At 38.4% G+C, this 27,164-nt stretch overlaps 1 protein-coding gene across 3 annotated transcripts in view; it reads left to right on the forward strand.

The window, feature by feature from the left end:
- LOC108678157 (collagen alpha-1(I) chain) overlaps positions 1–27,164 on the forward strand; it is a 142,869-nt gene that overhangs the window by 88,959 nt on the left and 26,746 nt on the right. For all 3 annotated transcript variants that reach the window (XM_018166507.2, XM_018166508.2, XM_047885081.1), the window contains exon 3: positions 18,685–18,762. The gene's annotated coding sequence lies outside the window, so the exon portion shown is untranslated. The remainder of the gene's footprint in view (positions 1–18,684; positions 18,763–27,164) is intronic.

Raw genomic sequence — 27,164 nt, forward strand, 5'->3', positions numbered from 1 at the left:
TGAATGTTTATTTATTTTTAAACGTTGAATCAAAGTTGATATCAGGTTGAAGTGCTGAATAACCAAAATTAAACGTCCGATCAATGTCGAAATCTGACCAAAACTAGAACAGACGTAAAACAACCTTATTTCAACGTTGAAACAATGTCGATATTGGTACGTTGAATGTTTGTTTATTTTTAAACGTTCAATCAATGTTGATTTTAGGTTGAAATGCTGAACGACCAAAATTAAACGTCCGATCAACGTCGAAATCTGACTAAAACTAGAAAGGACGGAAAACAACCTTATTTCAACGTTGAAAAATGGTCGATATCGGTACGTTGAATGTTTAGCTATTTACCAGCATGGAACTAATGTTATCACACCAACATTGAATGACATACATATATATATAAGTGTACGATTAATTACCAGAGAATGCAGTTCAATTTTCAAGGAGTCGAACAATTCTTTAGCTTATTTCTATTGCTCATGCACGCGAGCTGCCGTGGTCAAGGTTGCTAAGGTGTCGCGCGGTCTCCAGCGATCCCGTGTTCGAATCCTGCCACGGACGAAACACAGGTTGGTTCTTCAACGTTGATTCAATCAGAGAATTTGACGTTGCAGCAATGTCGTAGTAGTAACATTGATTCAACGTTGCATTGTAACGTCAGTACGACGTTTCATGAGAGACGTTGCTTCAATTTTCATGCTAAACCTATTTTCACACCGATCTCAATGTCGTAATGCGTAGTTGTTTCAACGTCGATTCAACCATAGAATTCAACGTTGCAGCAACGTCGTAGTAGCAACATCGATTCAACGTTGCATTGTAACGTCAGTACGACGTTGCATGAAAGATGTTGCTTCAATTTTCATTCTAAACCTCCTCTCACCCCGATCTCAATGTCATAATGCGTAGTTGATTCAACGTTCATTCAACCACCGAATGCCCGCTGGGTACGCGCTTGAGTGCACAGTCGGTCTCGAATTCCTCGGTCGAGTGAGCACGTATATGATACGGCGCTTACTTCGAAATTGATACAAAATAAGTTAGGTCTTGCCCCGGTAGCAATGTAACTGCCGCTGGAACTATGGTTACGGTCACGTAGACTTAAATACATCTCACATGGTAACTCAAAGTGACTGCTGAGCGGTCATAAAAACGGGAAATATTATATTAGTGGATGCTAACATCGGCTGATCAGGTAGTGCACTCCACTCAAGCTTAATGTTTAATTTTCTTCACATTAGAGTTATTCTAACTATGCATTGATACAAAGAATTGAAAATTTTCAAGCAGTAATTTGAATCAATTAGTTTTTAAGTTTTAGCCTGCAAAAAATTGTTTTTTACCGTGCGGTTTACTTCGTGCTTCCGACATCCTTGACACTGAGGCTGTTTTTATGATGTACTCCTAAACATATTTTTTGCGCAATGAACACGTCCTCAAGTTGAGATGTATATTGATTACAATGTAGTACGCACATGCACTCTATCAACAAATATTTATATTTACTTTTTTATTTAGTATATTTCATTGCAATTATCAGATATTTCTCGTAGAAAAAAAATGACATTCATCCCAACCAAACTCCGATCGCTCCTGAGACTAGACTGCTTTTATTACTAGCGAAAAGCCTCGATATTTTATTGTAATTATCAGATATTACTAGTAGAAAAAATTACATTCATCCCAACCAAACCCCGATCGCTCCTGAGACTAGACTGCTTTTATTACTAGCGAAAAGCCTCGATAGTTGAACGCTAGAGTTTAGATGTCTAACATGTCCCTGCTCACTCTCTTATTATTAGTGGAGCAAGACATGAATCGCAGCGCCTTTAAGACTCTGCTTTGATGTGCCTCGGGCACCTGACTCACCGTCTCTCCTATAATAGCAAGAACAATACGCCGTTCCTATTGCTCCTTCTATTGCTCGTTAGGTCTGAACAATTGATATGCACACTGCGCTCATGTGAGCTGCATCGCTTCTCAGTTTCATTTGTGATTCTTTGCTATGATTATTCTCTTCACTGAACATCAGGATCTTGCTTTAGTTCTAGATGTCAGTTTTGCTTTCGCTTGAAATATTCCTATCTGCTTTGAAGAAATTTGTATCTGCTTCGTGATTCTTTTTTTCTTATTTTTGTGATATTGAAATATTTGCTTCTTTGAATGTGAATTTTTTTTCTTATTGGTCTGAACCTTTATTTCGTATTGCCTGAATATGTACTCAGCGACAGTCGCTTCACGAATTCACTTGTCTGTTGCATCAACTCCCATTATTTACGGAATTAGAGTAGCCATTATAAGCTTCGCTCGTAGTGTGCAACATGAGGAATCATAATCTTTGTTATAAGTTTTCGCTGGAGCTGTTTAGATATGTTACGCCATTTTCGTGGGGTTTTAACATGGTTTTCTTGCTAACATTAATGTTTAGAGTTTAATTTTCTATTAAATTGGAAGGAATGTGAGTTACGCTTCTATATATGATGATGAACTCTCTTATATTTCAATGATGGTATCTGAAAAAATCGACCTATCTTTCTATAGATCAGTTTATTTTTGGAAATTTCTTTATGTTCGAAATAACAATAAAATAAGTTTGTCTCGAATGATTGCCTCATAACTAAGCTCGTTCATATCCGTCCATAAGAATTTAATCACATTCTAGCGGCGAAGATCGTTCTCTTTTACAGACATTCGAGCTTCGAATAAATTTGCCGTGGACTCCACAAAATGCAATTATCTGCTAAGCGATTGCCTCAATAATTTCTTATTTCATCACGAATGTTGTTAAGAACGTACCAATGAATATAGCACTAAGAATGAATTTATATCATTTGGGTCGTAGCTTTTATATAGGTACATTAGTCCTGGCATGAGATGTACTTGGCTATTAGTCTTGGGAGTACCGATACGGCTGAATTTGATCACCTGGTGCACAGTTGTCACGCATGTTGCTGCCTGATTATGACCTTACATCCACACCTGCATTCACTGTAGTCTGCAAGAAGAAGGCTACCGAGTCACTGATAAATTGTAATAAATTTCACTAGTACGTGATGAGAAAGTGCAGGTGTACGTGAAAAATTAAAAAATCCTTCTGTTACGTGAAAAACGGGAAGCCGTGCTGATCTCAAGGATTGTTCAATGAAAATATTAACATGATGTTTTAACAGATGTTTGCTTGTTTTCAGGGTTATTTGTTCATCAAATTGAGTGTATCACTTGCGATTTGTTGAGTGAACGATTTTTTCGAGTATAAAGGAATATAGTCTTTGTTTTTCACGTCTTTAGTGCTGTTCATTATTCACAGCAGCTTATCAGTGTCGCTAAAACCTCTTGACGTAGTATTACTAATGCATGCATACTAAAAAAATTCATCTTCAGGATAATTTTGTGGTCACTATCAGTCAAAAATTTTGTTTAATTAAAATGGTAGCTGCAAATCGGTGAGTTAAAAGATTAGTTTCTAAGCCGTAGGAAAAGACGTAAACTTGTTTAAGATGTATTTTAGGTCTTCATACAATCTTATTATTTAAAAACACTGGAGTGAATTGTCAGACAAAATTAAAATTATTACACTTGAATTTTTATAATATCCATAATTTTCGATGCTATTTGTGTTAGCCCGCTATATGCTGTTAATCGTATTATTAGTGTAAACTGCAGAATTTGAAATGCTAATCGCTTCACATTACAAAGTATAATCTATGTCAGCACCTAACTATAGTTTAATGCAGATTCTGATATGGAGTTCGCAATTTATGTTGTGTGATATTCAGTGCCATGAGTGTGCGTAACACAGCTACCAACTGCCGTCAACGCATCATCTGAGTTCGTGATCAGCTGTTGAAACAACAAGGATCTTGCAAGCAGGACCTCGCCAGTGGTGTTGTCTGGCAGCAGTCCTATTTGAGAAGATGGTCGAGGCTGTGTGGTGTAATCGTCAGTGTGAGTGAGATTTCGCTCCTAGACTTATTCTCTTTTATATTATTTTTTATCGGTGCGCAATTAAGGGATGCCTGAAGCAGCAAAAAACATTAGCAGGTCAACGTGTCTCGAGCTACACCTACATGATGTCATCGATGTTGGGGCGCGAGGCTGATTATGTGTCTATGGGTATCATGGCGACTGGGAAAATATATAAATTTGAATTGCATTATCAATTCGATCTCGAACCGCCTTTTTCCAGAAAATAAAAGAAAATTATCTTCCTTCGTGTTTTAATTTCATCCAGTTTTAATTTCATCCAGTAACATTATATGCAAAATTCCATAAACGCCTCTCCTATACAAATCGTTTAAAGTGATTTTCAATTAAAATTTGTGACTGGTATATGTTGTCTGCTAAAATTTTATTTCGTTGATATTGCTCCAAATTATGAATACGCAAGTTTTAAAACGACGATATCGGTCGTATTCTGAGCTTGTACAGCAGAGAAATTTGACTATCGTCAGCAAACGAAATTTGATTCGTTAACTTCCGTATCTAGAATACTGCCTCGACTGAACTTAACTCGAGTTCCATATAGAAGACACGTATGCGATGAAGTCTCAAAGAAGTTGGTTACTTGAACAATTGCTCGATTCCCGATTGGAGGCTCAAGACATCGCGCCCAGAAAAATGCCCAGATGTTTACCAAAGACGAAGACAGCAATTCCAGTCATAGATAACGATCCATCGTCATAAGAAAAACTGTGTGAAAAATAGACCTCAAAGATGTCAGTGATAGGAGAAAACAATCGTAAATTGGGGCTGAATTCAGCTGCCTACCAAAGTAAATCATGTACCTCTGAAGATGAAACAGCGAGTATGAATAATGGTCCTTGTAATGACGGTCAGGCGCAATCGTTACTCAACAGTTAAAAGTTTAGAAAAATAAAGGCTTTCTCCCGCGATGCATGTACGCCAAGTTCTCGTAATGTAAAGCGTAGCTAAGGCGGTTTTCTTTCCAAAAACAGTAACCATTGTGAAGAAAGAGACGTTTTCTGTACTAGAATGTAATAGGATAAAACCATTGCATCTTTATTAACTGCATGCTAAGCCAAATGGCAATTGAAGGATGAGCCTAACATTTCTGAAGGTTAAGAACCATCGTGCAGTAAAAATTGTGTCGGGAGCAGTCGACGTAGTGTTTCGCGTGCGAGTGATAAATAATTCACTAATACTTCTAAACTTGATATTATTGATCACGGAGTGACTTCAACACCCCCGACCCATTCGTCAGCTTTGCTGAAGTAATGTTAAGAAGAGTCGATGGCTAGAAACGAATACGTTTGCAATGAGGCTCCATCACACATTATTAGAACATTTTTTCCAGGAACTTCCAAAAGTGTTCTTCAAAGCAAATCCATTCCTGATATCTCTCTTAAGTCTAGGGCTTCTTCTGAACGCGCATCCTTACCATCAACCTCAGCATCTGTGTATGTTGATCCGAAAAATCAATTAGCGGATAGCAACCATAAATACTATTCAGATGTTACGAGTGATACTCCAGCTGATGAAATCTCATGCCCCCTCTCGGATAGCGTATTTCACAAACACCAAGAGCATCAGCTCTCGCAGAAGGACCATGCATCTCAACTGGATTAAGCATTCGAGTAGCTCGATGAGTGTTGCCGTGTCACTCTTGTGCTCTCAGCACGTCACCCTGAGATGCAAGACGGACTCTTCGAATTCCTGATGACAGTGCGCAGGATGCAAGAGGAAATGCTTAACCAGATGCTTGTGGAAAAATTCATTACTTTGAATGATTATATCGAACGACGAAGATGCATCCAAGTGCCGGGTGAGGTAGACTACTCTTAATAAGATCAAAACTTATCTCGATCAGATTTAGGGTAAGCTGGATCTTCGTTCGTTTCAAACAAAATTCAAACCTCAAGAGATGGAAAAGATCACATGCCGCGCGAAGAAACGTCAAAAATGTCGTGCACGACTTTCGATTCTTAATCTAAATCAACCAAATAAATTCTTCCGGTTCAATCATCAATTGGCACTGACACTGAAAAACATTCTGGCACCTTCAAGTCTTAGAAATTTACGGGCTTGTCTGTGGAGCAATAAAAGTGCAGCACAGGAGCTGGTAGTGAAAATATTGAGTAGGAAACTTTATCTCAAGATTTAAAGTTACAATCACCTCCTGTAACTAAATGGGAATCAACATTTAAAAATATTGAACTTGAAAGTAATAAATCCATCGATGACCTACTTATCCCGTCGAATTAAACCACGGGAATACCAGCTTTATAGAAGGGTTCTTAATTTGTGAATTTTTAATATACTGATGCTGATTCCCCGATCTTAGGTGATGCCAAATCTTAGAAAAATGTAGCGGAGGCCGTGCACAAACGCCCTGCTGAGGAAGATCGGAGGAAATGCCTTCAAATTGATCACTAAGTTTACGGCAGAAATAATTCTACTGCTCACATGGGCTAGTCGTTGCTGGAAGTGCAGCAGTAATCGATATAAGCAAAAATGAGTGAAATATTTCGGAAGACATCGGAATCGTGGATGTAAATATATTGTCTGCAATTCCTGACTATAAGCAAGATGAATAAGAAGATGTAACTATTTTTTCGATGGAGACTCTAACAAATTACGGGGTGTTCAAGAACCGAATGTTCCTGGGAATGGGCTGAAAGCCCACTGGAAGATCTGTGTGAGCTGCCTGCTTATGAACGGGAAGGAAATTTCAGGGGTGAACCGGAGGTCTTCTTGCATAGGTTGTATTCGTTATTAACGGATTGGAAGTTGTTCGTTGATCATGGTCTCTCTCAAGTTGAGGCAAAAGTTGCCAATTTCCCCCCTCAGGTCGACTGGTTCATCGTAGAAAGAAAGCTTCTTGAGGTTCAGGAAGTATTTGACATAAGTCACCTTCTGGCCGAGCGATTGTATCTTGAAATGGAAAGCATGTGCACCGATGGAGAATTTTCGAGTCGGAGCCAAGTAAAGACCTCACATGAAAAGTCTACCAAGTTCGAACGTGAGAAGCTTAGGGAATTCTTGCAGTGGTGTGACGTAGCTATTCATCGCTGCGTGAACTTGCTTCGACGCGTCAATTAAGAAAGGTTTATGCATGAATGCCATAAGTTGTTGAAGCTTAAAGAATTTAAGGAGTGTCCCTTGAAAGTAGGTGACAGTGGTGTTGAAAACGCACAATAAATATCTATCATCATCGATGCCAACGGATCTAGGAGCACTTCACATTTGCAAGAGGGCGTAAAAACTTCCATTGTGTTGGAAAGAAGACTCTGCGAAAAATTTCAGGACATGCAGCCCGTTACAACTGCTAACTAATCAAGCATAGAATCTACTGAACCCAGGCAAAAGTACGATCAGCGTGTAGAATAAAATGATTTCTCCGGCAAGTTTGTGAAAGTTAACAGCTCCGAAAACTTCACAACAAGCTTACATGAAATTACAAATGATTGTAAAATTGGTAGCGCTAGCTGTAGCTGTAATGGTATTATCGGTTTTATTGACAGTTCAACTGATGGAAAAGAACTTGATAGCAGCGATCAATCGTCTCCTGTTCTACATGACTATTACGGTCAAGATGCGGACGTAGCTTTGCTGCCTTATGGCTCCTAATTGTATCACTTCAGTTAAATGGTCCATAAATGGTTCAAAGAAGAACAAGAACGAGCGAAGCAACGCCTCCTCGTCCCTACAGAATCACTATGTGGCAATTCTTCACCTCCTGTACCAATGTCTTCTATGATACCGTTTGAATAGGATGCCATGGAACCCCACGATTTTCTCCCCTCTGAGGTTGTTGAGCCTTCAACCCATGGACAATCTGACTCACGGTCCCCCCAAGCCGGAGTAAGGGATGCTTCTTCCCCAACGCCCGCTATTTCCTCAGATATTTCTTCAGTGTGCCTGACATTCCAGGCCGCTTTTCATGCCATCCGCGTTGCTGTCGATTGCTTCTTTTAGTCCCACTGGGCCGATCATCCCTTCGCGCGGTCTCTGACAGAAACTTAACGTACGAATTTACCTGCGCTTGAATCCGTTGTTTCTGGATTGTAACACCAAACTAGACGCGCTTCTCAATTTACTGAAACTGACTTAGGAAATAGCACGCCTTGCATTGATAAAAGATCATCAACGCAGAAACCTTAGACTTTGACCAAGGATGTTAGCATAGATGAACGCCCTGAAATGCGCTATAAAGATTAGTTGCACGGCTGTCATGTTCAGGACGACGAGGATATTACTCTTCAGGATTATTAGGACTTACAAATTCTGTTGGAAAATATTGACAATTTATTATGTTTCAACAAAATAGTCCTTGGAGTTGTTTTGTAAGAGCATAAGCAGAATTGGAATTAGACTTCATTGCCCTCTGAAAACAATTGAGCTAATTTATTGCAGAGCGTTTAGAAAATTTATGCATGACAAACGAATGCAATTTTTCGGCCTCAAAGTAAAATAAAGTTACTTCACCTTAGTTTTGTGTCATAATTATTGAAATAATTATTGTGTTTATATTTTATTTTCCCCATTTAACTTCTGTTTGAATCCGTTTTTCAATATAATTTGTAATTTTTATATTCAGTAAAAACTAGAAGCCATTCAAAAAATGTAATTGCCTTTAAATGGTTTACTGATTATTTTTCGCTAGTCCCGGTTGGAAATAAAGTTTATGTGTAATTTGATGTTTCAATTCAGCTCCTACTTTGTATTGAGTAGAATAATGTTTGTTTGTATCTAAAGCCAAATAATATGCATTTGAATTTTGGTCGCCAAGGCACGTTGAGAAACGACACAGCTTCTTCAGTAGTTTTCATGTTTCTGACCAAGCAACTAAACCTGTTAAGGAAAAATAGGAAAAGGTAAAACTCTATTTTCCTGCATCTGTCTTCTCCCCTCATTTTTTCTCTCGCGCCTAACACCTTTATTTTTTGTTGCATTTGATACTCGAGACAATAAATCAGAAGTAAAAGCACGTTTACGTGTCACTTTGTCCTCGCGCAGTTTGGTGTGTGCAGCATTGTGCGGGCATGCATGTCGTAGGGCTGTAAATCATCACTCGTGATAGCGTTAATTACCTCGTGCTGAGCGTCTAGCTGATTTAGAGGTGTCGCGCTATCAGCTGCGCTTGCTCCTGATAAGTAGCGCTTGTCTCCGTCAATCCATACGCGTATCATTCACGCTGGCCCGACATGCAGCTCCACTGCAGCTGCTTTTATTTTGCATAGAGCTAAAAATAATGGGCTTTGCTTCCTGTGAAATATTATTTGGCAGGTTTGAACAAAGGGAATGCCGTACTCAAACTATAGCAGTAGTGCGATTATATTGAAGTAATATGAATATAGATAGCCGTACGGGCAAAATACCATTTTGTGATGTGGTGATTCAGGAGTAGGATTCCAACAATTAATAGGGCATAGTACTTCTCTATGTTTGCTTGAAATGGTTATATTCTTGCCAAGTGAGTTGTCTGATGTAAAAGTTCTTATTGGTAGCTCGGTAGTGACTGACCGTACTTTATCGCGAGCGTTAGTTGTATATATAGTTTTGGTTCTCGAGTTGATGTTCTCATTCTTTTTGCTGTTTTTGCAATTCGAAACGATCGAACCACTTGCCTGTCGATTAGCTAATTGCTCAGAGCTAAGGAAATGGTTAATAATTAGCACGCTAGTTAGCCAATCTGGAGCGACGGTTTCAGTCTTTTCTGTTTCATTTCTCGTGCAGTGACTTTCATTTTGTTAACGAATGATGGATTTGTTCGATTAATAAATCACAATGCTGCAGTGTGTTGGTGGCCGTTGATGCCAGGACTCTCTTGGAGGTATTGCCGTTACTCGGCCCGTGCTCCACGAGAGCTTCGGTACAGTTGCAGGCGCGCGTCGCATCAGCACTTTCGCGTTTTTTGTGTAGCGTTTAGTTGGAGCGAGCCCACTTTCTCTCCTCTCCGGGACAGTTGCACAGATCTAGTGACCGCGCGTTCCTAAACCTCCCCCGTCTTCATATTGGACAAACCCCTTCCCACCACGAGTCTTTATTGGTCTCTTCCCCCGTCACGCCGCCAATCCTCCCCTCCTGTGACTTGTTCCCCACTTTTCCTGGCCAGGTTCTCGAGCCTCCAGCACCTGTTCAATGATGTGAGCGTGGAGGTAAGGCCCGTAGCATAAATAGCTATAAATTTTCCATGAAATAAGTCGTTAAAACTCAACAATTGACTAATGAATTGGGAATTGATGTATATTTTTAAAATGTTCACAAAGTATACTTGTCTCTGATCAGTTTCTGAACTAGCTGGTCTGTACTGGTTTCTAATACCAAAAATTTATCTACTCGTAGAATCGATAACTCTTTCCGATATTTGTTGCTATAGGAAACACCCTCTCGAATTTGATAAATTTTAGGACTGTCTTTTCAACCCATTAAGTGCCATTTTTTTAGAATTACCGTCTAGTTGTATCAATTGATCAACATTTTAGGAGTTGAAAAAATAATCTAGGGTTACGTACTTGACATAAGTTTTCATCTTGGATTCTGTATGGTGATAATCAAGTAGGGATGATGGCACCCAATATCTACTGGTTTTGATAAAAGATCATTATCTGCCTTTGACAACAACCACAATGAATAGGTTAGGAATACAAATATGTTTTTATTCATCAACTTATTGAGGCAAGCTACCATTTGAGTTCACAAAGTGTGAACCGATTTTGAAATAAGCAAATTTATTTTTATTCTAAAAACCTGTTTAAGAATGATACTTTTTTTAATTAAAAAGTTAAGTTCGAAATAGATAGGGCGTTTTATTATTTTTATTTTTGAATCCAATCGTTACTAACTTAATATGATTCTTCACGTACTGACTTGTTAAAAAATGTTTGTGATGACATGTACGTTGGTAGCGAGGGCGCTTGCAGAGCTTCTCACGAGAAGACTTCGGCGACCCGGCGGTCTCATTATCATCGCTGGAAAATACAAACGCTTTCTCATGCTTGTGGTTGAGGAGCTCCAGTCTCGCTGCAAACCTTCAGTTGTTATGCAGTCATTTTCTGGACGCAGATGCTGATCTTTGGCTCGAAGTCTGATCTTCTGAAAATTATTACGCAATCGTAAATGCTGAATTGATGGAATTGACAAATTTCACGTTGCGACTAGTCGCAATGTACTGTGTACTTATCTGAAATTCCTCTATTTATATTCACGACTTTGTCGTTTTCCGAGAAATAATTATCCTTTCATTTAAATACATCTATATGTATTTTTTTATCAAATTTGAATTTGTGTATTAAAGTGGATTCCTTGTTATCGATTATTTGATGGTCAACAAATTGCATTGTACAGATTCCATCGTGCTTTTTTCTAACGTTCGCTGAGGTAGGTTGACTCAAGTAATAATGAGAATGAAATAATAAATCAGTAGTATATACAAGATATGTTTTCTAAGGTCCCACGTGTCGTGTCTTTGATATGCACCAGCTGCAGGATGGCGAGTTCAAAGTGTGATGACTCAGCAGGTCTCCAGGTCGCCGTCATGACCCTTTGCATCTTACATTCTATTGCTTTGCCTGGTGCGCACTTTTGACCGTTTGAGGCCACCTAAAATTTCCGCTATTGCATATCTGCGGTTACAACGTGGACTCGGATTTTCTGGGCAATAATAACTTGAATGTGAGTGCTATTTCAAAATGCAGGACTGATTTTTGAATTGTTTGGTATACTTAAGCACGATTTTGGCCTTGAAGAGGAGTGTTCAGATGATTATGTTTACTATAAATGCGATCAGAACCGACCAAAATGTTTTTGTTGCAATCAGCTGGGAAGAACTTGAAGTATACACTTCAACATAATATAAATTCGGGTTACAACACTCACAGCAAGAGAACACAATTAATGACGAACTAACATTTTATCATCCGTTTTTCATGACATGTGGTTAAGTTACGTGTGATTTGTTTGTCAACTGCTTCTCTGAACTGGTCTCTTTGTACCTATTTGTTTTTCAATTGATTATATATTTTGTGCCTATCAATTTCTTCCAAATTAAAATATTTGAATTGCGACACCAAATACTTTGCACACGCCACAAATGTTTCTTGTTATTTACCAGCCTTGTTCAATCAATAAGCACTACAATATTTTACATGCTACGTTTTTTTATTGGGAGATAATAAGTATTGGTGCGTTCTCACATTCTCCTGAATGTGTCATCATGACTGGATAACATTGCATGCTGCAAGAGTTGGTCTGCTGCACCTGACAGTGCCGAGCATGCAGTGCTGTCTGTATTGTGGGCGACGCCAGATCAGAGGTCACTTGTCTTCTGCCTCTCCACTGCCACTGTGGGTAAAAATTACTTGCTCATACGCACCTTATAATTCCTATTTGCTCGCTCGCTGTGTTGTCATGCTTCTATCACTGTCAACGCATGCATGATTTCAGGATAAGCGCTGCCTTTAATTCCAGACAAGATTTCCAAAACTTCTATCCACGGACAGCGCGCGAATAACACCGAAATGGTTATTAGGTTATTGAATTTTCAATCCATAATTTACATACATTCGTATTCATGTTGCCTTGCACAAACTTCAATTATTCCACCTGTACAACAGCCTTGAACAGATCTGCTTGTCAATCCATGAATCCAAAAAAAATTTTTTTTGTTGTTTAAAATGTGATCGAATGCTGATCATCCTTATCTTACTCCTTATCCATTAGTATTCTATTACAATATTGAAATTTTCGGTTCTGTCTCATTATCGTGAACATTCTGCGTGACTTTTAGTTAACCAAGATGTCTTTGCTAGTAAGGTTGTTCCGGAATTGTCAATTTTATGAAAATTTTTTACGGGTGCAAACCTGCATGAATGTAGAAATTGAGACGAAATAAAAAAAAACTCAATGTTTTAGAGTTCAAATGCATAAAATAACTACCTGCGACTCTCAAATGCCTTGCTTCGTGGACAATACAATTATAGCTGAAACTTTTGCAACGGAGCTTGTTTATTTGGTCGAGGCAGCAGGCGCTTAGCTGTATATGGTGCCAGACGTGTCAGCCTCGATCCTAGACTCCAAAGTGCGATCGCACGACTTGACTCCTCGCCGGCGCTTGTTGATTGAGCAGCGTGGTTAGTAGATGTAAGTTGCATCTCTCGCTCCAGGGTTATGAAAAAATTATAACGCAAATCTACTGGAATTGACTTGGTAGAGTCTGGTTAAAAGGCCGTGTCGTACATCCAGCGTCAATGCTATGGTTTATGAAATTGATTTAATTACACCTATTTGATATTGATATTAATTCCTGTGTGTGAACATCGTTTTCCTTAGGATTTATTACCTTGCTGCTTGCGAGATTGGTTCAAAATTTATAATTATAACGCAAATCAAAAACGTATATATATATAAAATATGAAACGTAATCAAATTTTTACTGTCTTGCCAGCTGTATAGACATCAAGTTTACTCCAAACACATGAGAAGGAAATATCTTACTAAGAGGAAGAGTGAAATTTATTCTGCAATGTTTGTTGAGCCATTTTGTAAGCTTAAACTAGTTGCGCACTGCGGTTCAGTTCAAGAGTTTTTTTCCTCGGTGCGTTGCCCGAGGTGCTGCGAATTCTTGTTATTTTGCTTCTCATTATTAGTTGCGGCGCGCGCTGTGCTGCCGCTTCACGCTTCGACGAAGCGCGTTTGTCGGCAGACTCACACTCAGGGAAATCAGTAGGTCTTTGTCTAAAAACTTTTGAACTTATGAAATGTATTGAACCACTTGAGACATGTATTGGTTAACCGAGACCCTTTTGGCCTCGGTAAAAGCCTAAAAGGTCGTATCAGTGCTACGAGCAATAAGTTTACCACTAATTTAAGAATATGACCTATTTATTCTAATTACCTTATTCATTCTAATTCAATTCTAATTATTATTAAATATATTGAATGTTATAAATATAATAATTATATGACTTATATATAATCGTTTCATTTAAAAAATAAACGTTTGACCGCTTTTAAACGGCATTAATTACAGTGCACACAAGAATTCAACTGAAAATCAATCCAATTTTCTGACGCTTATTCACATAGCCAAGAGAGGCGCAGTAGGTCATTCTAGACTTGCTGACCAGTATGAAAGACAATGACGTTCAAAACGAGTGTACAAGTTTGATCAGCTGAAGATAATAATGTCAAGATCTGCTCAGATAACTTGGTAACGATCGGCTTGCTCCTCGTTGCATAAAACAATCAGCTTAGTCGCCGTCATATCCCCAGTCACCGACCACGGGACAGTTAAGAAGCCATACTACTCGGCTAAATTTGGCGGATGTCGAAAAGTGCAAAGGTTTTATGGAAAATTGTTAAGACCTTGCTTGTAAATAGTGTTGCGATCAAACGAATTGAATTGTCTATAAACAAGCTAATTTCTGGTATTGACGCAGAAACTGAATTCATTTATGAACTTGAAATAAAAAATATCTTGAGATAGTCGCTTGCTAGAGCTAACGACTTCAGGTCGATGAAATTCAGCCCAGAATATTGTCTCTTGCAGCTGACACTGTGGTTCCAGTTTTAGCGCTCATTACTGTATCCTGACTCATTGAAACGTGCTCGTGTTATACTTATTTTTACAACACTTCTCTTTAACTTCACTTCTTGTTTGTTTGTCTGTCTGTCTGTCTGCTACAAATCTTATAATCAAAATTTAACACACTTCTACTTATCGATCTGAAATTTTGCTCACTTGCGTAAAGTTGGAGACAATGCAAGAATTAAGTGACAAAATAAATGATTCTAAAAATAATTTTTTTTTTCAATATTAAAAAATTGAAAAAATAATTTTGTCAGCTACAAATCTAATAACTGATATTTGACACACTTATACCTGTCCAATTTATCTGAAATTTTGCACACTTGTGTGAAGTTGGAGGCAATGCATGAATCAATTGACAAAATAAATAATTTGAATAAAATTTTATATAGGGTATTAAAAAAATTGAAAATTTAATTTTTTTAATATTCGAAAATAAATTAGAAATTCATTGTACATCTGTAACGTTGGAAAAACTGGATTCTTTAGAAGTGTTATTTAAAAAGTAATTTTTAGACGTATATTACCATTTCAATTAAATCCTAGTTCCAGTTTATTGCTGCTTTTGCATTGGATTTGCTTGCTTTAAGTGCCATGCTATTATAAATTTTCTTGCTGTTTTTGTAATGGATGTGTATATTTATTGTAAACTTTCTGTCGTTCTTATCATTATCATATTATCATTTGAATGGGGTTGAAAGATCACCTTGTTGCCTGCGAAACTTTTTTTTTAGCTTATGGGCATACACTGGGAAGCTTTTACTATTTCGTTTCGTGTTCCTTTCTATTATATTGCGTTGTGTGCTACTATGTATGAATAAACAACAATAAACAATATGTGTACAAAGTGATGTGTACAAGTCTGTCTTGTAGATAGTCGATTAATAACGAGTGAATCGTCTCACTTTATTGAAGCGGGCGAACTGGCCACTTCAATCACATTATAACATTCATACTAAAGATAACATACCGTAATAACGTAGTGGTGTTGAAAAATGAAATGTATATTATGTTAACGTTAACATTTGCCTTTGAAATTCATCTTTTTTCTAATTACAAGTCGGAATTTATAGTATGATTTAAAATGATATATTATTTTCAAAGTAATAGATGTCGATGGGAGCCATTATTTTCGATTTTCAACCGGACGACATCCTCTTTGTAAAAAAAATATGTAACTCAGTACTCACTGCAGTGAGTGACAGAGAGCGCATTTTCTCGTCGACGAAAATTTGAGGTCACGGACGGACGGACAGACGGACATGGCGAGCACAATAGCGCCTTCTATCCATAAATGAGAAAACGTGCTAAAATGAGGCTAACGAAATGATCTAGAACTCCCCTAAAATATCCGTATGATAACCAAAATCATTAATAAAATGAAACAGAAAATACAATCAACAACATCGATTTCCCAGTTGTCATTTCACAATACTATATTCTATGTTATGTCAGTGCTGTCATTGCATTGTTTCTTTGTGTACGAATGTGTACTGAAGAAGTAAGAGTGGTGTGTTTGTTTTCTCGTCTAGCTGGACACAAGTGCGGGCCAAGGAATAATCTGCACTGTACGACATCTGTGAGAACTGTACTGCATACTCGTATGTGGACTGTCGCATCAACGTCTATTATGTCAATATGCTGAACACTCGTCTTCTATGTTCATTGACACAATATGCTGAACGCTCGTCTTCTATGTTCATTGACACAATATGCTGAACGCTCGTCTTCTATGTTCATTGACACAATATGCTGAACGCTCGTCTTCTATGTTCATTGACATAATATGCTGAACGCTCGTCTTCTATGTTCATTGACACAATATGCTGAACGCTCGTCTTCTATGTTCATTGACACAATATGCTGAACGCTCGTCTTCTATGTTCATTGACATAATATGCTGAACGCTCGTCTTCTATGTTCATTGACACAACCTGTTCGTTAAATTAGTGAGAGTGCTCGCACTACACTTTTTGAATATTTGTAGCGCATTTTCTCATTTATGGAAAAAGTGCACTATTGTGCTCGCCATGTCCGTCCGTCCGTCCGTCCGTTCGTTCGTCCGTCCGTCTGTGACTTTACGTTTTCGTCGACGAGAAAATGCGCTCTCTGTCACTCACTGCAGTGAGTACTGAGTTATATTTTTTAAGCCAACAGTGATAATTTAGCGTAACTGTTTTTATCGCAACCCGGACGCGAGTAATTGAAAATTATATCTGTTTTATAACATTCACTGATTTGAATTCTCGACTATCTGGCAATATTTCTTGTGAAGTGGGCATAATTTACAAGCCATTGAAGTCAACGTTGAGTTGCAATTCTATACTTTTTATGAACATAATAATATTATTTTTATTGAATGACCATAAATTTTATCGCGTGAGGGGTTTGGGGCTCTTTCTATATAGTTCTACAGGGTTATTCACGGAAACTTTGTGAAGTTTTGTGTCCCGCATCGTCAGCTGCCACTATGCATTGGACAAGTGAGCAGCGTACGTTTGCTGTCGAAGCGTGCTTCTATAATGGCCGTTTTGCAGAATTGTCTCCGTCTGAAACAACATTTTGCAGCGCGCCTCATCTCCTTGAGAGGTGACTTTTTTTTGGCCGGCCCGATCCCCCAATTTAGCTCCGTGTGAATTTTTCTGCTGGTATTGTCTATCAATTGTTAATAATGACTGTCCAAGGACCATACCTCATTTGAAGAACAACATACGCTAAGCCATCGCTAAGATACCCATCAATATGCTTCAGCGAATTGAACGAAACTTGGGGCTGTCATTGGCCCAACGGCATCTTCAAAACTAATTGAAAAAAAATTCCTGTAGTGCCTTTTTCAATAAAATTTATATTGTAGTGATATCTTTACTATTTCTTTTTTTATTGAGCTTTCAAATCAGGAAGTTTCCGTGCGTCACCCTGTATCAAACGGCGTTAAAACTTTAGAACGTACTGAGTTGTTTCCGTAAATAACGTCGCCTACAGCGTGTTATAGAGCGGAAAATACAACGATAGGTCATTCGGCGTTGATAACTTTAATAAATATTGGATTGTTGACAGTTATACTTTTGAGAAGTACTCATGTAAACGACTGGTTTGGCTAACGGCAACGTGTGAGATACTGGCACACCATTTTTTGTTCCTTGTTGACTGTCTGATCAACTCCGGCTACCAACGCTATATAGAAGTGAAATGCATCTATATACGTACGAACGTGGGCCGTTGTGTGCATTTGTAAAACGTCGCTCGTTATTTTCCAGTTATCAGTGGGCAAATTATTCATCGTGTTAAACATGCAGTAACGAGAAACACCGCACTGATCACATACTCGGTACCTAACACGTGCTTTTCTGTGCTTACGTACTGCATTATTAGTAACGAGATTCACGGTCAGTAGCGTGTTGCACGATAAACTTTGTTTTGTGCGATATGTAATGTGCTCCTTGCGCTCAATATGCAACGGGTGGTTTGGTATGTAACGCGTTACACGGTTCGTAACGTACTGCTCAGTACATAATGTTCTGCGCGATATTTAATGTCATTCTCAATTCCAAAAAATGCTACGCGATGTTTAAATGTGCTACTTACTGAATAACGTGCTGCGGGATATTTACCGTGCTCGCGATAAGTAATAATCTGCACGTTATGGAACAATCCGCTTGATGTGTGCCGTGCTTCTCAGTGTTGTTGTTGTGTCGTGTCGCCGCAATGCCGTGAAGCTGTTCCCCCTCGTATCGCCTTCTTCGTTCCCCTCGCGCGCGTCCCTCATTTGCATTGCAATTACAGCTGCTTCCCTCGACGCTCCCTCATTGCTTACACTCACTCCATCGTGCACGCTCCTATTCTCGTCCTCGCGCCAACATTACACACGTTCATCCTCTCTCATTCGGTCCGTAATTTTTTCATCTGTTCACCGGAACGCAGGCAGATATTGCTTGCTGGCTGTCTTATTCTTACTCGTTAATATATCAGCTTTATACCCTGTACACATATACCAAATGGCAGCTTCATGTTTATTGCTTCATATCTATGTTGTTTTCTGATATTAATCACTCGCTACCAGGTAATTACTTGCAATTGCTTATTATTAGCTACTCGATTACTGATATCTTTCAAATGATAACGAGTGCGGTTTTTGTTTCAGATTGTAATGTAACGATCATGTTGGTGAGACGTTTACCGCCACATCATTCCAACCTGCAACATTGACAGCGTCTGCAATGTGAGTATTACAAGGATGTACACGCTGTTTTTTTAATGGTTAATGTTTCTAACCTGATGTAAAAAAAAGAAGAAATTTCTTGTTTATCTATCTTAATTGATGATAATTGTACCCGTATAGTCTTTCTTTCTCATTGAGCCGTTGGAAATTTGTTCTTTATAATAATTTTCCTACTTACGTCTTAATCACGCACTGACGTATCATGTCACTTCTACACTTGAGTGTATGAGCACGTGTCCGGAGTCATCGTATTGGCAGTCTATTGGCGCATCCACCTCTGTCAGCCGTACACATCCACGATTGTCAGTTCCATGCTGTAATAATCAATTGAGATTTAACAGCTTCCACTTTCGGTTCATGCGACCTTATGCGACAACTTTTTCAGCTCGTATCGGTTTCACATCGTTAATAAAAATGTTTGATTGCAGCTTCCTTTCTGCATTTCTACTTCATATTCTTATTTTCTTCATATATTTAGTCTCTACAATTTATTTGTATTTTCTCTATTACAATTTATAAGTCTAGTATTAATTTTACTTAACGGACGATTGAGCTAGTCTCTGAAATATAATCATTAATAATTTAGGAATTGTTCTCTTTTACTTTATATATTTGGTTAGCATGAATTTTATTTCGTATATCACTTTGTGATGAATTTCATGATCGTCATTTTTATGATCAACCACTTTATTTGCTTGATTGAGTGTCGTGCGATGGCTATCAGCCAATATTTTGTTCCGAAGGATAATCTAAATTTTTGGGCTTATTTCTTGCTTTCTTTACAAAATCGCAGTTTAAGGTTCATTCGCAGTCTCATCTAAAATTAGCCATTTAATTTTTTCCTCTCTTAACAACTGTGCTCTATATATAGAGCCTCCACCAACTTACTACTCACCATATATGATGCTGTCCTCACTGAAAGCATGCGTTACATCTTAACTTACCATCCTCACGATACTCGCGGACCTGAGGCAACTAAGAGACTCGATCACTATTTCAATACCTCGAAAATATCGTATAATAGCTCAGCTGTCTCTAACTATGGCTGCAAATTGCCGAAGTCGAAGCAGAACTATGCACTGTCCAATCCGTAGAGTGCTTGACCACTGATTAACAATACTTTTGTTCAGAACCTCTTGACTTTGCCGCTGGACTTGACCTTTTACCTCAACTCTTTTATTTGGCTTTATTAGCCACTACTACGAGCGTTAGTTCTACTGTTTAGACCGTTACGTGTTCGCATTCATACTCGTGGCAAATGCTTGAACTGGTATTGACACATCCTTAGCCCCGTCCACTGTTGAAAAAAAGTCCAGCTGATTCGTTTTAAATATTGCATAGTTTCCGGCGCTAAATAGTTTTAAACATTGCATAGTTTCCGCTTTAAATAATCTGAAACATTGCATAGTTCTGGCGCTAAATAGTCTTAACTGCTCGGATTTGTACAGAATTACTTGTTTTAAAGTTTAATTGAGCGCTGCTGCTGATCTCGTTATAACTCGCACTTTGGGCTGGCACGTCTGTTCTTCTGCCTAATGCTCTCAGCGCTGATCCCATTTTCAGGGAACTTGCTGTGCTCTTTCTCTCCTAACAACAACTTTTCCTTTGGCCAACTTGATTGCATCGCATTTTTTCCCCCTGGAGCGACGCGGTGAAGGAAGAAGAGCGGGCAGCAGCAGCAGCAGCAGCAACTTGCGCGATGCTCATTTTTTCTTGCGATGTGTTTTTGTCAGCTGCTCGCGCCGAGTTATACGAAAGCCCTAACGAAGCGCACGAGTTTTTCTCCCACCGCGTTTTTCTTTTGCTGCTGACGGCGCGTACGGTCAGCGAGCGACCTCGAGTCTGCGAATACCTGAATATATAGATTATAGACCTTAATATTATTTCATATTTTTGTGTTTGTGGTTTCAGAAACCTTGTTAGCTGGCCACAAGAAAATAATCAAATTTTGTTACATTTTTGATACTGTAACCTGATTTGAAAGTTGGCTTGGGAACCTTAAGATCTACTGTTATTTAGATCACATTCCTCGATTCATGTGTTGACCTGAGAATTGTTTGTTTTGGCTTTTTATGTGCATTGGTCACATGATTCGTTGTCACGTATATTTTTGTATCAATTAGCATGCTGCATATATTAGTATCAATTAGTATGTGACATTCCTTAAACGACTTTGATCCTGTGATCTCACTGGATTTATTTCTATTATTCCGGTCCGATCACAGTAATAACTTCACGATGTGGAGTCACTTGAGTGTTATTTACGCTTGTAAGGTGTCGCAGACTTAGCTTTGATGGTGTCGCAGACGTAGTCATCATTACCAATGATCACAGCACGCACTTGATGCCCGTTAACCAAATGTCACATTTCTTTGTTCTGAGGTCACCGAGATGAAGCAGTCAGATATGGGGCGTGTTTTGTTGTTAAGTATTCCAGATGCTCATCACATGCTGAGGCATTTCCTGGTTTATAGTCATGGCCCTACCTAAAATACCACGACATATCCTGCCGAGGACATAACTTTAATCCGCTAATTAATTCATTGATATTTAGAGAAATCTCTTAGGTGTTCGATAATTCATAGATTTAAGTTCGCCACAAATTTTTAAAGCTCCGAGCTTAAGTGTGACTGTATAGACTTTGGGAGTCCGGTAACCCGGCACCAAGGTTTCCCGTGTCGATACAAGCAGCACGCGGTCGTTGTGGTGGGTGCATGCATGCTCACGGGCCATGCTATTCAATGCAAATGAATGCATCATTTCACTTGATCAGACAAGCTGTCAACATACGGCACGACCATGCGAGGCTAGGAACGCGTGAGTAAACCCGTCATTTCCTGCTGACAGTTCATTTGGTCTCTGCTGCACAACCCGTCATGTTTTTTGTGACAGATCTAACTTCAGAACTTCGGACTTGTAGCACGCGCAGCGACATTTGTTGTTGATATAATGCGCCTGACCGTCTGAGCTATACCATCTTAAGATGAAGTCAGTGATTGTAGGATAACATCTCCGCAAGAGCAGTCACTTGTTGGACGATAATCAGGACACCGTTCCAAATGCTGTTATTTATTGTAATGTAGTACTACGTACCAGGTACCTTTTGGACGAGAATTGTATTTTTAGGTGAGATAAATCGTGGTCTCTGTAATTTTTTGATTCGTCGAATTATTACTCGGAAGCGAGAGTGCGTGAAAAATGTCCGCCATCATTTCCTTTGACAGCCGCAGCTTTCCGTGCGTCTTTCTCATCAGTGTTTGTTTTCCGTTTGGATGAGGAAGTGCGTCGAGATCTGTATCCCAACACGTGACTATCTGGGGCGGAGATACTTCCACTCCTGAATATTTCAGTTCCCAGCTACCTGAGTGGCTGTATAGGTGTGAGCTTTACAGGATGTGTTGTGTCGCTAAACATATCTATATTATCGCGATCAGTGTTGAAAATTTGAGCACTGGTATAGCAGTTCGTGAGAGCGGGATGTGAAAAATCAGCAGGTGATGAAAAATGTTGTACGTGCATGCATATACCGCAAGCAACAAATTTTTTTAAATATCTTCCTTGCGAAAACGAACACGATTAATGCTTGTAATCATTTGTGTAGTGTTTGCTTTGTCTGCTCCTCTATTATCTGAATAGTCATGTTGTGATTGGATAGCTTTGAAAATTTAAGCTATGACTTTGCGATTGCATCTGATTATTATTTTTACTCTTATTCATCGGTCTCATAGCCCTATATCTAATTCCGAGTAATTCTAATTTTACATTCACCTGAATCAGTGTATCCAATCAATGTATAATGGTAAAGATTTGTTTTGATATTTGATGTGTTTTGTTTGTTTAACAATCAAGACACTATTAAGCATATATATATATAGAAAGTAACACTTCTTGGATTCAAGACTTATTTCATTGATCATTGACATGAAACCATTCCCTGTTTTTAATTAATAAAATTAATTCCTTTTTGTTGGAATGGTGAGTGTGGGAGGCCTTATTAAAAAAAAAAAAAACTTATTTTGTTATCCGTTCTGAATCCGGAATGTTGTTACTCAGACTCATATTGCTATCCGCTTATCCAGGAAATTATCTTCCTGGATTATTTTACTGGTACTTTCGGTCGCTATTTAAATAAATATCAAAGCTATGAACTTCGCTCAGAAAAATAACTGTTCAAAACGTGAGGTTTCTACAATGTATAAAGTTACTACTGTTCGCTACGAGAGTTTCAATTTCGCCGTAAAGTGCCATTGAATCTTTACGATATACATTTTAAAGTTCATTTCAATTTAATTGGCAGAAATATTTTAAGATGCTTTCTCACTGTGCACAGTTGTGGGTCAATTTGAAAATTTCTAACTCTTTAGTCAAGTGAAGAAGTTTTCACAAATCATTTCCTAAGATATTCAGTAATGCGAGATCTCCTTTAAACGCCAAGTAATGACCGCAAAGTGTCCATGGAAGATGTTTGTGTATCGCTAGGCCTACCTACTTGCCTTCGTTTAATAAAGAAACCGATGTGTGTACCTGCTTGATTGTGTCTCAGGTGTACGTTAGGTCTATTTTTTGTAAGGTTTTTGGCCGCTCTTAATCTCGGTTGTTTTATTATTTGTCTTTCGGTGGTAAACTGAATTACCTTCTCGGCTGCTGCTGGAACCGTCATCTCTCTCTCTCCTCTTTGGCCGAGCACCGGCCGCTCCTCTATAAGCTCTGGTTAACCAATGAGCGTCGCTGCCTCCATCTCGTTGCTTATTAATGGCTATCCTGGCTTTATTTGCTGTCTCGAGAGGCGCGCTAACCTGTGGTCTCGAGCGCGATCACTTCTCCGTCGCTGACGTGGGTCCTGTTATGGATCGCTTTCTCGTCCATTTTGTCCTTGTCATGTATCATTCGTTCGCCACCGTGTGTTTTTGAGTGAGATTTCCTCTAGATTTTATGAAAAATGCTGAAATTATGTCTCACACTTCACGATAGTGATCAACGAGTTGTGTCTAGTTGCCGCGCCTACTGTGAAAAATTACGTTACAAATTAAGAAAAACAATATGCATGTTTCTTTTGAAAGAAAAGATCCGTTTCCTCTAAATCACTGTTATTAAGGCCTTTGCATTTTTATCATAGATTTAAAAGTAAATATAAGGATTAATTCAGCTTTGTTATACCTTATCGTCGCCGCGCTTGTCGGTATCATGGCGGTCAGACGAGATCACGCGGAGCGACACGTATTCGTTCCCACACACTTGTCGATTACCAACTTGATTTTTTTCCTGCAGGCACGTATCACGATCAGCGTGTTTGCTCATCCTAACTCGACTTTCTGAGCCCAGGGCGTAAAATATATCTTTTTTCAGGTCCTGAATTTTGTTTATATATCATTAATTAGCACATTTAACTACTTGAAAACATGGAAAGTATAGAATTTATTTCATATTTAAATTAACATAACATATTTTAAGTCAACTTGCTGTTCTCTTCGTTGACTATTGTTTCACGTATTCAACATTGAAAATTAATGATAGTATCCGCAAGTCTGAGAATGATCATCCACTACAGTTTATGTGCCTGTAATTCAAATTACATAAAATTCTGTTTAAGAAAAGCCCCTAAACATTTTCTTATCGCTAGATTTTCTTGCCTGAGGTATATAATGCAGGTAGTTATTCCACCATCAGAGCGGAATAATTTGTTAAGTTGTTCTTATTGTGATTTCTTGAACTATAGGTATGGAAGTTACGTTTTTTTCAATAACTATGCATACTCGGGGAAGAAAGCTTGCGTAAAAGTTTCCAATTAGTAGGGTGCATCTAAGGACAAATGTTCCTTATAATTTCAAAAGTTATTTCATGAACGCTGCCATGTGTGAAACTCAAATGCTGCCCATTTCTGTTGATCATTACACTCCCGCGACGGCACAAATTGGCAATCATTCGGATTTACTAAGAATTTTGTAATTCAGTCCTTCTTTTCCCAGTCAAGATTTACGACTTCACTGCATTACTGTTAACTCGTGTTAGAATTTTCCCAGCTAAACTTCATGTGTCTAACCAAATGAATTATATCCAAGCCTAACGGGATGTGCATAATTTTATTACAATCTGTTAAAGAGTTTTTTAAACCGCTTTATCAATTAAGTGTCCAGCTCAGTATTCGTGTGGCGTGCCGTTATAATTGATTGCATCCTTTTATAGTGGTTTATTGCCACAGTTGACGCTGCGTACCATGCACTAATTGAATACATATTTGAGTTTAATAGATGATCTGCTGCTATAGTTTTGCAGCTCACATTGATTAGAGCTGGTCGTTATCTAGCAATCAATCGACACCCGGTCGTCAGTTTCTGAAGACGTAGTTGCGCAACGTTCAATTCTGTTTTTCTTAGTAATTTTGTTCAGTTTTAGCAGTTGTTGGGTGCAACCCTGCTAGGGTACAGTATGGACATGGTCATCATTGCGCCACCCACTCGTGCCTGCTCTGAATGCTTCATGGTGCCCACTGCACTGCTTGCCCAATTGCTTACATCGACGCTTCACTCCTCCAAATTATGCAGTTTACTCTTAAATTGTAACCTCCCGGAGAGATGTATATTTATGCTCTCATATTAGTCTGTACGAGTTACTATGACCTTGAGAAGTAATATGAATGTTTGTGTAACTGATAACTTGCCTTTCCGTTTTTTCGAACAGCGTTTTTTTTTGTACATGGTGTGATGTATATTATTTTAGTTTTATCTCGTATTTTTGTTTTATACTTTTGTCATCAGTGGATTTAATTTTCCAAGATTATGACTTGGCTCATAATTTACTAATCACCAGCATGTATTCTTCATTAAAAAATCATTCGTGCAGAGGAGACTGTTTTTTCATGTGCGATCGTGTACATTATTGTGCACGGCATCAATGCAAATGAAGTGACTGTGATGTCACCGAATATTCCAGTGTATGTCCGAATTTTTTATATTTGCTGGCAGAAACTATTAATTTGAAACCAGAACGATTCGTTTGACGTCAGCCGCAATTATGATTTGGACTACAAATTTATTAAACTCGTTTCTATTTGTATCACCGCAATAGATAAGTTTGAGCTCATGATTCAAACTGAGACTTCACCAACATTGATATTCTATACAAGGCTTACGAACCTACCGCTCACTTATAACAAATGTAATTGATAAACTAAATTCAGTGAAGAATCATTTTACTGAATATATTCGTCAGAACTTGAAGAACTCTGCATTTAGGTACTGGATGTGATACAATCGTAATGTTCTTAGCAGTATTATAAGTCTATGCTGATATTAGAGCAAACACATGAACCGACAAATATTTTCAAAGCAGATCACTAAATCGACGTGAAATTCGTTTAATATCTATTATAAAAATTAGTAACTTTATCTGTGGATGAGTGTTGTAGACGGAAATACTAAATATTTTCAAACAACTCCAAGTTACCTATGATAATTTACGCTTATTTCCTAGCTGAGGGAAGAATAAAGTTTGCCATCATACGCCCAGCACAACTTTTCATGTTCATGAACATTCCACGATTGATGACGTTCGATACAGTCAACTCGAGACAAAGCACTTGTTTGTCACGGAGTGTACCAATTAAAGTTGGATGATGGCTCAAGACTGACTACAAGTCAGCTCTTGATTTACCTGCGCCTGCCATGAACCAGCATTAAAAGTAGGTCTGGCACTTCTTGTTAACGGTTTACATTGTCTCAAACGCTGCCGTTCTGGCTATGTCAAAAAAGAAAAGTAATTTTTAATACTTCTTAGGGATGTGAACGCTTTTTAATTTATATCTGAACATATGGCATGTAGATAATTTAAATAATTCAAAAATTTTTTAGGATCACATAGATCGTTAAATATAGTTTCAAACGGCCCTTCAATCTAAAGTATTTTAAAATACGTGTTATAGGTGTTTCTCATGTCTATTCTGATTCTTCTGTAGAAAGAAAAAGTTCGATGTTTTTTTCAGTAGGGCCAGTCTGGGGCGGTACGTAGGTAGGAGGTGTTGGCTGAGCAGCAGCGTTGAGTGCCGTATCGACCAATTTCAGCCATAATTGATGGTTATCCATCAGCAATTACTTAGACATTTGTACGCGACACTTACACGCACATGCATGCTACGAGTCATGGTGATGATTCTCATCCACCACGAACAGCCCCTCGTGCTTATACTCTTCGCTAGTTTTTAGTCGACAAATTCCACAACTGGAGACATATTCACAACGGACGCAGTATTTATTTTTTTTTCAGTAATATACGCCGCAGATCGAATAACATTATCTCGTTGACGTTTGTTGAAACAAATGCCCTTGATTGATTCTGAATTCTTACGTACCTCGATCAATTGCTTGTTAGACTGATGATACCTAACAATTTTTAAATTCAATTTTCAA

Source organism: Hyalella azteca, unplaced genomic scaffold (assembly GCF_000764305.2).
Source record: "Hyalella azteca isolate HAZT.00-mixed unplaced genomic scaffold, Hazt_2.0.2 contig2099, whole genome shotgun sequence".
Lineage (NCBI taxonomy): Eukaryota > Metazoa > Arthropoda > Malacostraca > Amphipoda > Hyalellidae > Hyalella > Hyalella azteca.